Here is a 15,693-nt window from a genome sequence, read left to right as displayed (position 1 = left end):
ACCTAAAAAACAAAAATTGCAGTTTTTACTTCTATCGCACAGCACAGCATGTGCGATAGATAGAAGTATAGGTAAAATCCCTTTCCATTGTCAGCCTGCAGTGTCTGCAGTGCCACCTACAGCCCAGTCCATAGGCTTGCTAACCGCACAGCTCTTAGTGTGCGAGTGAGAGCCAGCTGTCACGTGACACTCACACACTAAGAGCTGTGTGTGTGGGAGGAGGAGGAGCATCATGGGTTTCATTTCAGAATAGATAGTGAGGAGGTGCCGAGCAGAGAAGCTGCTGTAGCCTGTAGCAGTTAGGTCAGCTCAGTTGCCGTTAGGTATCAGGCATCCGGTTGCAGAGACAATGAAGAGGGGAGATTAGAAAAAATGCTCCAGCTTCATGGGTGGCCAGGGGAGCCATGATTTTGTAAGTTAGTCAAATAAATTTAAACACCTTCACTTCTACTCTGCTGCATTGTTAGATTTATTATTGTAAAGGAATACTTTCGGGTTTTTTCACAAAACTCTGTGACATTTACTTTTCCAAGGCTTTAAGGATTGTGTAGTATTCTAGAGAAAACTGTACTGTATTGTTTATATCAATGGAAAATATCTATTTTCCAACATGCCATGTGCTTAGAACTTCTAAGCACATGGCATGTTTGAAAAGAGATAATTTCCATTGATATAAACAATAAGTTAGAAGGGAGGACTATCTGTTCACAAACGGTGCAATTTAACATAAAACATGCAGCAAACACCCCCTCACGTGTCAAACTTTTTTCATGGTCAGGAGGAGATGGAGTGGCACTGACAGCTGACCTTTGTATATTACTATAGCAACTTTAGTACTTTGCTCACTTCATCCCTCCCCTGTGGTGACCCTGCAGACTCACTGAACTTATACTGAAGGGGGATTTATGTTGTGCCTTCTTTAAAATAGGCAACACACATTATTGTTATTTCATATTTAGCACAGTGATAAGTTATATTATTTCTTATGGTTGTGGGGGGAGAACAGGGACATTTATTTAGTGAGTAAAATTTTTTAAAAAATGCTTTCTTGAAAAAACATACTGATGTTTATCACAATGGCCACTTTAATGTTTATAATATGCACACAAACACACTAAACAAACTTACACACACACACACACTACACATTCACACACATACTATACATACACACAAACATAGACACACACACACACTACACAAAATACACTACACACATACAAACATACACATTCACACACATACATACTACACATACAGTATACATACATTCACACACATATACATACTACACATATAACACATTCAGATTATTTATAATATGATTACCACTAACTGAACCAGATTACACCTGAGATCTCCCATATTCTTAAACTAAACTGGATGAGGAAAAAAAAAATATATATATATATATATATATAAGCCTAGTTCATCCCTTGTGAACCCCCATTTGAATAGCCCACGAGCCGCCACTGGGTTGTTGTGATGTGGGGGGCAGCGGTTTAGGGGTTAATAGGTTTAGTTACTGTTGGTGATGATTGGGAACGGCGGTTTAGGGGTTAATAGGTTTAGTTAGTGTTGGCGATGTTTGGGAACAGCGGTTTAGGGATTAATAGGTTTAGTTAGTGTTTATGATGTTTGTGAACTGTGGTTTAGGGGTTAATAGGTTTAGTTAGTGTTGGCGATGTGGGGGGTGCAGCTTAGGGGTTAATAGGTTTAGTTTGTGTCGGCGATGTCGGGGAACGGTGGTTTAGAGGTTATTAGCTTTATTAGTGATTTAGTTAGTGTCGGTGATGTGGGGGGTACGGTTTAGGGGTTAATAGGTTTTGATTTTGATAGTATTGGCGATGTGGGTGGTGCGGTTTAGGGGTAAATAGGTTTAGTTAGTGTCGGCGATGACGGAGAACAGCGGTTTAAGGGTTAATAGCTTTATTAGGGATTTAGTGCCGGCGATGTGGGGGGTGCGGTTTAGGGGTTAATAGGTTTATGTAGTGTTGGCGATGTGGGGGACGGCAGTTTAGGGGTTAATAGCTTTATTTAGTGTCGTCAATGTGGGTGGTGTCGGCAGCGGATCCGAAAAAACGATTAACTTAACTAATTTGCCAAAACAATATTGTTTTAAAAAAACTTAACTAAACTAATTTGCCGAAACGAAATTATTTATTTAACTAATCAAAACGAAACAAAACAATTTTGTTAGCGACGCACATGTATAGTGATTTCTGAGCTATGGTAGGTGGGGCCAGATCGTCAAGGACTGATGTAAGGGTGGAGTTGTTATGTGCTGCTGTGCCTTTAATTAGAAATCTCCTCCTTACATCTAAACCCTATTTATGCAGCACCTTTCCCACTCATTAACTGTTTGATTATTGATGTGTTAGTGTGAATAGTTAGTCACTCCAGACACTCACTCCAAGTCTCTATTTTCCTAATCCGGCTCGCTCCCTAATTGTTTCCAGGAAATCTACTCCAGTTTCTACTTTGCTTTCATTGCCTAAACAAGGATCCTTCTGTCTCAAGGGACTGCCTGTCAGCCGTTGCTGAAATACCTCTTACTAACCCAGAGTCCGGAGCTCTTTCAACAGCAGTACCCGGTGTTACCTCCGCTGAAGCTCTCTCCAGTCTGACATCATCCTCAGCCGACGCTTGCTGCTATCACTTCTCACCCGGCTTTTTCAGACAAGGCAGTGAAGGGGAACGCTCATCTGTCTGAGGAAACACTCGTAGCTCAAGTCTCATACCGGATTCCTAAAGTTGCTCCAAACCGCAAGTATAATACTTTGCATAGCTACCATCTGTAAAAGTTATTAGCGATACTGCATAAGAAACGAACTTGTATTTTCACTTCCATTACGTTACTAGGTTAAAGTCTGCAGCTGATTTACTAAAAGCTCTCATTACAACTGCTTTGTCTTATTACTTTGCAACAACATTGTTACTAGGGACCAGCTGTTAAGACACAAAATATCTTTTGGTTATATTTGTGAAAACACACCAAATTCTATTAAAGAATAAAATTGCTATTCCTCTGAACCACCAACCTATTCATAGTGAGCTGGTAAATCAGTAATAGCTACAAAACACAACTAACACTTAGACTAAATCTAGTTTTAAAAACAAAAATAAGCTACAGTCTTTACAGAATAATCAAGCCTGATAACTTTTGGTAAAAATGGATCCTATTGAAATGTCTAATCAAATAGCATCATTAAACCAAAAGGTGGACATTTTGGCTCAGGGGTTAACCAAAGTCCAAAATGAAAATAATACCCTAAAACAAATCATGAATGAATTTTTCACACAAACATCAACAGAATACCCTGAACCTCATATAAAGCCTCCAGCACCCTTCTCAGGAGACCGCACATGGTTTCGTGAATTCAGAAATGCCTTGATGTTATTATTCTCAATGAAACCCAGAACATACCGCAGTGAGAGAATTAAAGTCTGTACCACTATCTCTTATCTTAGTGGGGAACCAAGATCCTGGGCCGACAGATTTTTTGAGACAGAAGATCCTATTCTGGACTCACTTGAAAATTTCTTTAAGGCAATGGCAGTCATGTATGAGGATCTTAACAAAACAGCATACTGCTGAAAACAATATAAGATCCTTAAAACAGGGAAAAAGAGCTGTGGAAGATTACATCGCAGAGTTTCAGCTTTGGGCCACCGATTCCCAATGGAATTCTATAAGTCTTAGGAATCAGTTCCGCCTAGGACTCTCAGAACACCTTAAAGATGAACTCTCCAGGATTGAATTTCCAGAGACATTAGAATCTCTTATAAAAATATGTGTATCAATGGATAGGCGTCACAGAGAAAGAAAGGTAGAAAGACAACATCTTGATCCCTATACCAAGAAACACTATCAAACTCACCATAAAAAATCGAATACCTCTTCAGTGCCCATGGAAATAGGCACTATTAAGGGACCTCTCACCCAAGAAGAAAAATTAAGGAGGCGCCAAGCTAACCTTTGTATGTATTGTGCAAACAAGGACCATGACGTTTCCACATGCCCAATTCTCAATCGGCAAAAGAAGGGTAAGATATTACATGTTTGTCCAGAAACTTATCATAAACGAGACACTCACCTTGCTATTCAATTGTTTTTGCAGTGGGATCAACATCAGTTCCAGAACAAGGCTATAATTGACCCAGGAGCCTATGGGATATTCATAGATCAAGCTATTGTAACAAAAAATAAAATACCAAGTGTGCAAAAAAAACACACCAGTGTTTGTACGTGTGATTGATGGTTCACAGTTTCTAAAAGGGCCCATTACACATCACACCATTCCTCTACTCACAACTACTGACACAGGGCATAAAGAGTATATATCCTTTGATATTAACCCTAGCTCCCTACACCCGATAATACTTGGATATCCATGGTTACATAAACATAACCCCATAATTGACTGGATTACTAACAAGATATCTTTTCCCTCACCATATTGTTTAAATACCTGTTTCCCCTACGTTACAATAAGACACATAGACCCAATGCTACCAAAAGAATATAAAGATTTATCATATGTATTCAACTTAAAAAATGCAGAGAACCTACCACCACACCAACCGTATGATTGCCCTATAGATACCAAACCAGGTGCCGTTATTCCCTTTGGGCAAATATTCCCTCTTTCACAAAAAGAACTAAAACATCTAAGGGATTACCTAGATGATAATCTAAGAAAAGGGTTCATTTCTCCTTCCACCTCCTTCGCTGCAGCAGGAATATTCTTTGTCACTAACAAAGATGGTACCCTCAGACCCATTATTGACTATCGGGCATTAAATGCCATTGCTGTGAAGAATCGCTATCCTCTTCCTCTTATACCAGAGCTCCTTGAACGATTAAATGGTGCAGTTATTTTTACAAAATTAGACCTAAAGGGGGCATACAATTTAATTCGAATGAGAGCTGGGGATGAGTGGAAGACTGCATTCAGAACCCGTTATGGGCTTTTTCAATATAATGTCATGCCCTTTGGTTTATCAAATGCCCCAGCAACATTTCAGTACTTTATTAATGATATTTTTAAGGATTTGATGGATGTATGTGTTGTAATCTATCTTGATGATATTTTAATTTATTCAAAGGATATCACAGAACACAGGAAACATGTACGATGGGTATTAGCCAGATTAAGAGATCATCAATTATATGCTAAAATGGAAAAGTGTCACTTCCATGTAGATACCATAAAATTCCTCGGATACATAATCTCCCCTGCAGGTATACACATGGATCCTGATAAAGTAACAGCTATAATCAACTGGCCTTCACCTACCACTGTAAGGTCCCTTCAGAGATTCCTTGGGTTCTCAAACTTCTACAGAAAGTTTATTAATCACTTTTCCACAATTGTACAACCCTTAACCCGATTAACCGGAAAACAGAAGTTTATCTGGAACGAAGAAGCACAAAAAGCATTTGATTCACTTAAAATGAACTTCACCACTGCTCCCATATTAAATTTACCGGATTCAGACCAGCAGTTCACATTGGAGGTGGATGCTTCCAATGTTGGTATTGGTGCTGTACTTTCGCAACAAAACATGACATCTTCCGATCTCCATCCTATTGCCTATTATTCAAGACTACTCACTATAGCTGAAAAAAATTACTCCGTGGGAGACAAAGAGCTATTAGCCATCAAATCTGCACTGGAACACTGGAGACACTTATTGGAAGGGACGACAAAACCATTCTTCATCTACATAGATCACAAAAATTTACAGTACCTCAAGAAGAACAAAACGCTGTCATCTCGTCAGGTACGATGGGCTTTGTTCCTTGATCATTTCAATTTTGTCATCAGCTACAGACCAGGCCCAAAAAACATAAAGGCAGATGCACTTTCCAGATCACTGGAAGCCCTTCCAGAAGATAAAGAGAAATTGCTCATTATACCTCCACACAAGATTTTAGCGGTAATTACTACCCTACAATCTGATATTCTATCAGCTCTACAAACTGACTCCAACATTCCTCAATGTTGCATCAAGGATACTAATTCTGGTTTATACCTATACAAGAACTTAATCTATGTTCCTCAGTCAATAAAGACACAACTGTTACAACATTATCACAACTTTCCATTATCAGGTCATCCTGGTATCACAAAAACACAAGAACTCATCAGCCGAAATTTTTGGTGGCCTCATTTAAAACAAGACGTTTACAAATATGTAACTACATGTCTTATATGTGCTAGAAATAAGAAGGATCATCATAAGCCCTTTGGGTTATTATCTCCTCTACCAGTTCCAGAGTCACCCTGGACTATGATTGCTATGGACTTCATAGTGGATTTACCGTCTTCTAACAATTATACCACTATATTAGTAGTAAGTGATCATCTCACAAAGTTGGCTCACTTCATACCTCTAAAGCATATTCCAAACGCATTGACAACAGCAAAAGTTTTCTTTTCCCAAATCGTGAAACTCCATGGTCTGCCATCCTCTATTGTGTCTGACCGCGGAACACAGTTCACATCCAGGTTTTGGAGAAGTTTATGTAACCTGTTAAAGATAACCCCTAGATATTCTACTGCTTTCCATCCCCAATCAAATGGGCTGACTGAAAGAGTTAACCAAACGCTCAAACAGTACCTCAGATGTTATATCTCTCATCTACAAGAAGATTGGTCTGAATGGCTACCCATGGCGGAATTCGCCTACAATAATTCAATCAACAGTTGCACAAAAATATCCCCCTTTTTTTGCAACTTACGGGTATCATCCGAAAACTTTCCCACACTTAAGATCTGACTCTAACTCACCTGCTGTATCAGACTACACCAGTAACATTGAAAATACCATGACTTTGTTGACAATGCATTTAAATGATGCCAATACTAAACAAAAACAATATTATGACAGAAAACATTCTGCTCCACCAACGTACAAAATAGACGATCAAGTATGGCTCTCCACCAGGAATTTAAAACTCAAAGTACCTTGCAAAAAATTAGCAAATCAATTTATTGGGCCATTCAAAATAACAAAGATTTTCAATGAATATGCTGTGGCCTTGCAACTCCCTAACAGTTTTTGAATTCATTCTACATTCCATGTCTCATTAATAAAACCCTATGTCGGGATTAATGAACCAACCTCTTCAGGAATTCCTCCTATCATCATTGACGATCACATTGAATACGAGGTGGAAAAGATATTGGATTCCAGATTTAAGCGGAAAAATTTGGAATATCTCATCCACTGGAAGGGTTACGGAACCAGAAGAGGATTCATGGGTACCCCTGAGTGACTTGAATGCAACTTGCCTGCTCACCACTTTCCATGCAAGGAACCTGTCAAAGCCAGGTCCTGGACTCCCTACAGGGGGATCTTGAACGGGTGGATCTGTCATGTGCTGCTGTGCCTTTAATTAGAAATCTCCTCCTTACATCTAAACCCTATTTATGCAGCACCTGTCCCACTCATTAACTGCTTGATTATTGATGTGTTAGTGTGAATAGTTAGTCACTCCAGACACTCACTCCAAGTCTCTATTTTCCTAATCCGGCTCGCTCCCTAATTGTTTCCAGGAAATCTACTCCAGTTTTCTACTTTGCTTTCATTGCCTAAACAAGGATCCTTCTGTCTCAAGGGACTGCCTGTCAGCCGTTGCTGAAATACCTCTTACAAACCCAGAGTCCGGAGCTCTTTCAACCGCAGTACCCGGTGTTACCTCCGCTGAAGCTCTCTCCAGTCTGTCGTCATCCTCAGCCGACGCTTGCTGCTATCACTTCTCACCCGGCAGTTTCAGACAAGGCAGTGAAGGGGAACGCTCATCTGTCTGAGGAAACACTCGTAGCTCAAGTCTCATACCGGATTCCTAAAGCTGCTCCAAACCGCAAGTATGATACTTTGCATAGCTACCATCTGTAAAAGTTATTAGCGATACTGCATAAGAAACGAACTTCTGTTTTCACTTCCATTACGTTACTAGGTTAAAGTCTGCAACTGTTTTACTAAAAGCTCTCATTACAACTGCTTTGTCTTATTACCTTGCAACAACATTATTACTAGGGACCAGCTGTTAAGACACAAAATATCTTTTGGTTATATTTGTGAAAACACACCAAATTCTATTAAAGAATAAAATTGCTATTCCTCTTAACCACTCACCTATTCATAGTGAGCTGGTAAATCAGTAATAGCTACAAAACACAACTAACACACAGGCCTCTAGTTATCAAGCCGTCAACCTCAAATACGCTGGAATTCCGCAGCGTATTTGTGGCGAGGCTGATTCGCCTTAGTTATCAAGCCCTACACACCGGCAAAAGTAGAATATAGTGAAGTAAGCTTCGATCCACCGGACTCAGTCCGACACAGATCGATTCTTACGTCACTCCAGATGTTCCACACACAAGTTCGGCACAATCTGACTACTTTTGCTAGTTATCAAAAAACTAGCAGGTACGCTCGGCACTTTTCCGGCCCAGCATACCTGGTTTTCAATCCGCCGCCCTGGAGGCGGCGGATCCCATAGGAATCAATGGGAGTCTGACCATAGCGAAAGTTCATGTTCGCTGCTGCCCGACATCCCATTGATTCCTATGGGAGCTGTCTGCACCTAACACCCTAACATGTACCCTGAGTCTAAACACACCTAATCTGCTCCCCCTACACCGCCGCCACCTAAATAAAGTTATTACCCCCTAAACCGCCGCCCGGAGCCCACCGCCACTGTAATAAACTGATTAACCCCTAAACCGCCACTCCCGGACCCCGCCGCCACCTACATAATACCTATTAACCCCTATCCTGCCCCCCCCTACACCGCCGCCACTATAATAAATTTATTAACCCCTATCCTGCCCCCCCTACACCGCCGCAACTATAATAAAATTATTAACCCCTAAACCTAAGTCTAACCCTAACCCTAACACCCCCCTAACTTAAATATTAATTAAATACATCTAAATATTATAACTCTTATTAACTAAATTAATCCTATTTAAAACTAAATACTTACCTTTAAAATAAACCCTAATCTAGCTACAATATAAATAATATTATATTGTATCTATTTTAGGATTTATTTTTATTTTACAGGCAAATTTCAATTTATTTTAACTAGGTACAATAGCTATTAAATAGTTATTAACTATTTAATAGCTACCTAGTTAAAATAAAGAGAAATTTACCTGTAAAATAAAAACTAACCTAAGTTACTATCTAACATAGTAGAACAAGGAGTGGCTCTAAATATCTTTATATCTTACTGAGGAACAGGTCAGGCATATGATTCCAGACTTTCCATTGGTGCCAATATTTCACCACGTTCCAAAAATGCATAAAAATCTGACCTCGCCCCCAGGAAGACCCATTATTTCTGGCATTGGCTCCTTGTTTGAGCCAATGTCAGAATGGGTGGATACCATACTCCAACCATTGGTTAAAAATCAAAATAGCTATTTACGTGACTCAACCCATCTCTTGAAATGTTTAAAGGATATTAAATGGGATAAGAAATATAGATGGGTGACTGTTGATGCCACTGCTCTTTATTCCAGTATTCCTCATCAGTTGGGTTTGAGGGCTATTAGATATTTTTTGGACACAGCTACACAATACTCGTTAGAGTTTAAACTGTTTTTCTGTGAAATTGTAGAATTCTTACTAAAACACAATTTTTTCATGTTTAACAACGAATATTACATACAGGTTTGTGGTACGGCGATGGGGGCAAAATTTGCCCCCTCGTTTGCTAACCTGTTTGTAGCTTAGTGGGAGGACATCTATCTATATACAACATCAAATCCTTTTGCTAACTATACTATAAAATATATGAGATTTATAGACGACCTCATATTTATTGTAGAAGATATGTTTGAATTGAGCACTTTTTTGGAATATATTAATAGTAATTAGTAATGACCTAAATTTAAGATTTACAGGTGAAATGCAGCACTATAAAATATGCTTTTTGGATCTAATCCTTATTGGTAATCCAAATGATGGTACCATACTGACAGATACATATCGTAAGCCTACAGCGGGCAATACGATATTGCATGCTAAGTCGTGCCACCCCACACATCTCATTCGGTCCATACCTAAGGCTCAGTACATACGAATGAGGAGAAACACCAACTCCAATGATAACTTTAACTCTCAATGTACAGAGTTGACCAACAGACTCAAACAAAGAGGATATGCCACTAAAATCTTGAACAAATCTTTAGAACAAGTAAAACATAAAACACAAGGTGAACTGATAGATAATAAAAGAACAGATAAGGATTTTTGTAAAGATAAAATAGTGTTTACTACTGAATACTCCAAACAGTTCAAAGATGTTAGTGCAATACTGAGAAAACATCTACACATATTGAAAGAAGATGAATCTTTGGGGGATGTTCACAACATTTGCAAATTTGTGGCAAAAAAAAACCCACCCTGGGGACCAGATTGTCCCCTAGTATGGTTAACTCATTACGCTCACAGGGTAGTGACTGGTCAAAGAAAAATGGCACGTTTAAATGTGGCACCAGATCATGTATCACCTGTGGGGTCATCAGTAAAGATGACTATTTCACACGAGTTCTGTCACACAGGAGAGATTCAACATTGAGTTCTACGGTAACTGTAGATCGGAGTTTACTGTATACCTATTGGAATGCTCACTTTGCTCCCTTCAATATGTTGGTCAAACGACCAGGGAGCTCAGATCACGTATCAGGGAGCATATAAGGGATACTAAAAATTATAATAAAGATTCGGCGGTAGCAATTCATTTTAACCAAGTACACATGACCCATATAGCACATATCACAGTCAAGATAATAGACAAAATTCTGTCTCCAGTTAGAGGAGGTAACAAGCAAAAGATGTTACAAAAACGTGAACTCTATTGGATTTATAGACTAAAAACTATTTCCCCTCTAGGTTTGAATAGAGAATGGGATATGTCATATTTTGTGGACTAATTGTCCACTTACTTGTATATTTATCTCTCAAAATGTATAATATTTTTCTAATACGGTGCAGTATTATATTTAAATATGCACCTTAATACATACTGTACTACAAGATATTTAGTTACCAAAACTGTTTCAAATATTGAGGGGCACTGTTACCTTGTTCTTATTCAGTGTTTATATTTTTTATTATTATTCTCAACAAGAGGATTAGTTTAATATTCTTGGATACTTTTAGTAATTAATATACATGTAATTTAATATATTACAGATGTGACTGTTGCAAAAAATCTTAAAAACAATAAGTTTTAAACAATTTTGTTTAATATTTTGTTTAGAATCTTGTTTAAGGTTTTGTTCATAAAACTTCGCTTTAGAATTGTCTTTATCAGTTGCTATATTTGATTAGTCTTTTATTATCATGTGTACTTATTGCTAGCCTTCCTCCAATGTTCAGCTTATGTCTAATAATGGATATTGGTTTTTACACTTTATTATTTTTTAAGTGTTTATCAATTTGATCACCATTGGGTACTTCCCCTTTAAATAGTAGGGGTTGTACTAAGAACCTCACTCCTATGATTAAGTGCCTAGTGCTGGCACGAAACATGTTAGGAGGGTTTTCTCCTGCAGCCCTTTTTGTACTTTGTGTTACAAGCTTTTAACTTTGGATTAATTAAAGTTTTTGGATTTTTTAATCATTATCCCGCTTTGTGCAGCCGTACCTTCTTTGTTGTGTAAGTTACAATTACACCTAACACTACACTATCATTAAATAAATTATTCCCATTTAAAACTAAATACCTTTAAAATAAACCCTAAGATAGCTACAATGTAATTAATAATTACATTGTAGCTATTTTAGGATTTAAATTTATTTTACAGGTAACTTTGTATTTATTTTAGCTATTTAGAATAGTTATTAAATAGTTATTAACTATTTAATAACTACCTAGCTAAAAGAAATACAAAATTACCTGTAAAATAAATCCTAACCTAAGTTACAATTAAACCTAACACTACACTATCATTAAATTAATTAAATAAATTACCTACAAATAACTACAATTAAATACAATTAAATAAACTAACTAAAGTACAAAAAATAAAAAAAACTAAGTTACAAAAAATAAAAAAAATAAGTTATAAACATTTTAAAAATATTACAACAATTTTAAGCTACTTACACCTAATCTAAGCCCCCTAATAAAATAACAAAGCCCCCCAAAATAAAAAAAATGCCCTACCCTATTCTACATTAAAAAGTTAACAGCTCTATTACCTTACCAGCCCTTAAAAGGGCCTTTTGCGGGGCATGCCCCAAAGAATTCAGCTCTTTTGCCTGTAAAAATAAAATACAACCCCCCCCCCCCCCAACATTAAAACCCACCAACCACATACCCCTACTCTAAACGTAACCCCCTTAAATAAACCTAACACTACCCCCCTGAAGATCATCCTACCTTTAGCCGTCTTCAGCCAGCCGACCACCGATGGAACAGAAGAAGACATCCGGAGCGGCAGAAGTCATCATCCAAGGGGCGCTGAAGAAGTCTTCCATCCGATTGAAGTCAACATCCAGGCTGCGCTGAAGAAGTCTTCCATCCGATTGAAGTCATCATCCAGGCGGCGTCTTCAATCTTCATCCATCCGGAGCGGAGTGGAGCCATCTTCAGACGAGCCGACGCGGAGCCATCTTCTTCCACCGACGACTGAACGACGAATGACGGTTCCTTTAAGTGACGTCATCCAAGATGGCGTCCCTCGAATTCCGATTGGCTGAGAGGATTCTATCAGCCAATCGGAATTAAGGTAGGAAAAATCTGATTGGCTGATTAAATCAGCCAATCAGATTGAAGTTCAATCCGATTTGCTGATCCAATCAGCCAATCAGATTGAGCTCGCATTCTATTGGCTGTTCCGATCAGCCAATCGGATTGAACTTCAATCTGATTGGCTGATTCAATCAGCCAATCAGATTTTCCTACCTTAATTCTGATTGGCTGATAGAATCCTATCAGCCAATCGGAATTCGAGGGATGCCATCTTGGATGACGTCACTTAAAGGAACCGTCATTCGTCGTTCAGTCGTCAATGGAAGAAGATGGCTCCACGTCGGCTCGTCTGAAGATGGCTCCGCTCTGCTCCGGATGGATGAAGATTGAAGACGCCGCCTGGATGATGACTTCAATCGGATGGAAGACTTCTTCAGCGCCGCCTGGATGTTGACTTCAATCGGATGGAAGACTTCTTCAGAGCCCCTTGGATGATGACTTCTGCCGCTCCGGATGTCTTCTTCTGTTCCATCGGTGGTCGGCTGGCTGAAGACGGCTAAAGGTAGGATGATCTTCAGGGGGGTAGTGTTAGGTTTATTTAAGGGGGGGTTTGGGTTAGAGTAGGGGTATGTGGGTGGTGGGTTTTAATGTTGGGGGGGGGGGGGTTGTATTTTATTTTTACAGGCAAAAGAGCTGAATTCTTTGGGGCATGCCCCGCAAAAGGCCCTTTTAAGGGCTGGTAAGGTAATAGAGCTGTTAACTTTTTAATGTAGAATAGGGTAGGGCATTTTTTTATTTTGGGGGGCTTTGTTATTTTATTAGGGGGCTTAGATTAGGTTAAGTAGCTTAAAATTGTTGTAATATTTTTTAAATGTTTGTAACTTATTTTTTTTATTTTTTGTAACTTAGTTTTTTTTATTTTTTGTACTTTAGTTAATTTATTTAATTGTATTTAATTGTAGTTATTTGTAGGTAATTTATTTAATTAATTTAATGATAGTGTAGTGTTAGGTTTAATTGTAACTTTGGTTAGGATTTATTTTACAGGTAATTTTGTATTTCTTTTAGCTAGGTAGTTATTAAATAGTTAATAACTATTTAATAACTATTCTAACTAGCTAAAATAAATACAAAGTTACCTGTAAAATAAATTGAAATCCTAAAATAGCTACAATGTAATTATTAATTACATTATAGCTATCTTAGGGTTTATTTTACAGGTAAGTATTTAGTTTTAAATAGGAATTATTTATGTAATGATAGTGTAGTGTTAGGTGTAATTGTAACTTAGGTTAGTTTTTATTTTACAGGTAAATTTCTCTTTATTTTAACTAGGTAGCTATTAAATAGTTAATAACTATTTAATAGCTATTGTACCTAGTTAAAATAAATTGAAATTTGCCTGTAAAGTAAAAATAAATCCTAAAATAGATACAATATAATTATTATTTATATTGTAGCTAGATTAGGGTTTATTTTAAAGGTAAGTATTTAGTTTTAAATAGAATTCATTTAGTTAATAAGAGTTATAATATTTAGATGTATTTAATTAATATTTAAGTTAGGGGGGTGTTAGGGTTAGACTTAGGTTAGGGGTTAATAATTTTATTATAGGTTGCGGCGGTATAGGGAGGGCAGGATAGGGGTTAATAAATTTATTATAGGTGGCGACGGTGTAGGGGGGGCAGATTAGGGGTAAATAAGTTTAATATAGGTGGCGGCGGGGTCCGGGAGTGGTGGTTTAGGGGTTAAACAATTTATTTAGTTGCGGCGGGGTCCGGGATCGGCAGGATAGGGGTTAATACATTTATTATAGGTGGCGGCAGTATAGGGGGGGGGGCAGAATAGGGGTTACTAGGTATAATGTAGGTGGCGGTGGGCTCCGGGAACGGCGGTTTAGGGGTTAATACATTTATTATAGTTGCGGCGGTGTCCAGGAGAGGCAGTTTAGGGGTAAATAACTTTATTTAGTTGCGGGGGGCTCCGGGGGTGCCGGTATAGGGGGTAGAAAGTGTAGTTTAGTGAGAGTGCTTAGTGACAGGCTAGCAATAAAGCTGGAAAAAAGCCGAAGAGCAGCAAGATCGGATGAGTGATAACTATCACAGTCCGCTGCTCATCGCCCCGTACTTGGTGCGCGGCTTTTTGACAGCTTTATTGATAACTTTGGCGAGATTATTCAGGTGCGCGGCGGTGATGGTAGGCGAGCTTAGGCGGGCGTATTGGGGCCGGCGATGGCAGGTAAGTAGAGACGTTGATAACTAGAGGCCCAAGACTAAATCTAGTTTTAAAAAACAAAAACAAGCTACAGTCTTTACAGGAGTTATAGTGGCAGATAGATTGGTCAGGGCACGAAAAGGAGGGGATGGAAGAGAGGAGAAGTTTGAGAGAGCTAGCAAGCTGTTGCTGATCTAATAACAATGCTTCTGTGAAGTTTGGTGTGAGGGGTAGCGGGAGGGGGAGTTGAATGGAGGGATGTGATCTTGCAAGTGAGGAGATGATGGTCAGAAAGAGGAAAAAGGAAGTTTGTGAAATTTTAGATAGCTGAAAATCAGATCTAGGGAGTGACCATCTTTGTGAGTGGGAGAGTCAGTCCATTGTGACAGGCCAAAAGAGGAAGTGAATTGCAGAAGTTGTTTTGCAGAGGAGGCAGTGGGATTGTCAAGAGGGATGTTGAAGTCACCAAGAACAATAGCAGGGGTATCTGAGGAAAGGAAATAAGGTAGCCAGGCTACAAAGTGATCTAAAATTTGAGTTGAGAAGCCAGGGGGGCCGTATATGACTGCAACACTTATAGAGAAGGGAGAGAATAAGCGAATCATGTGTGCTTCAAATGAAGAAAATGTGAGGGAAGAGAAGGGCTGTATTTGTTAAAAGGTGCAAAGAGAGGAAAGTAAAATACCAACACCACCTCCTTGTCTATTACCAGACCCAGGAGTGTGGCTGAAGTGGAGACCCCCATGTGACAATTC

This window comes from Bombina bombina, chromosome 2 (assembly GCF_027579735.1).
Source record: "Bombina bombina isolate aBomBom1 chromosome 2, aBomBom1.pri, whole genome shotgun sequence".
NCBI classification, from domain to species: domain Eukaryota; kingdom Metazoa; phylum Chordata; class Amphibia; order Anura; family Bombinatoridae; genus Bombina; species Bombina bombina.
The sequence above is the reverse complement of the archived record's forward strand: the minus strand, read 5'-3'. Positions refer to the sequence as shown.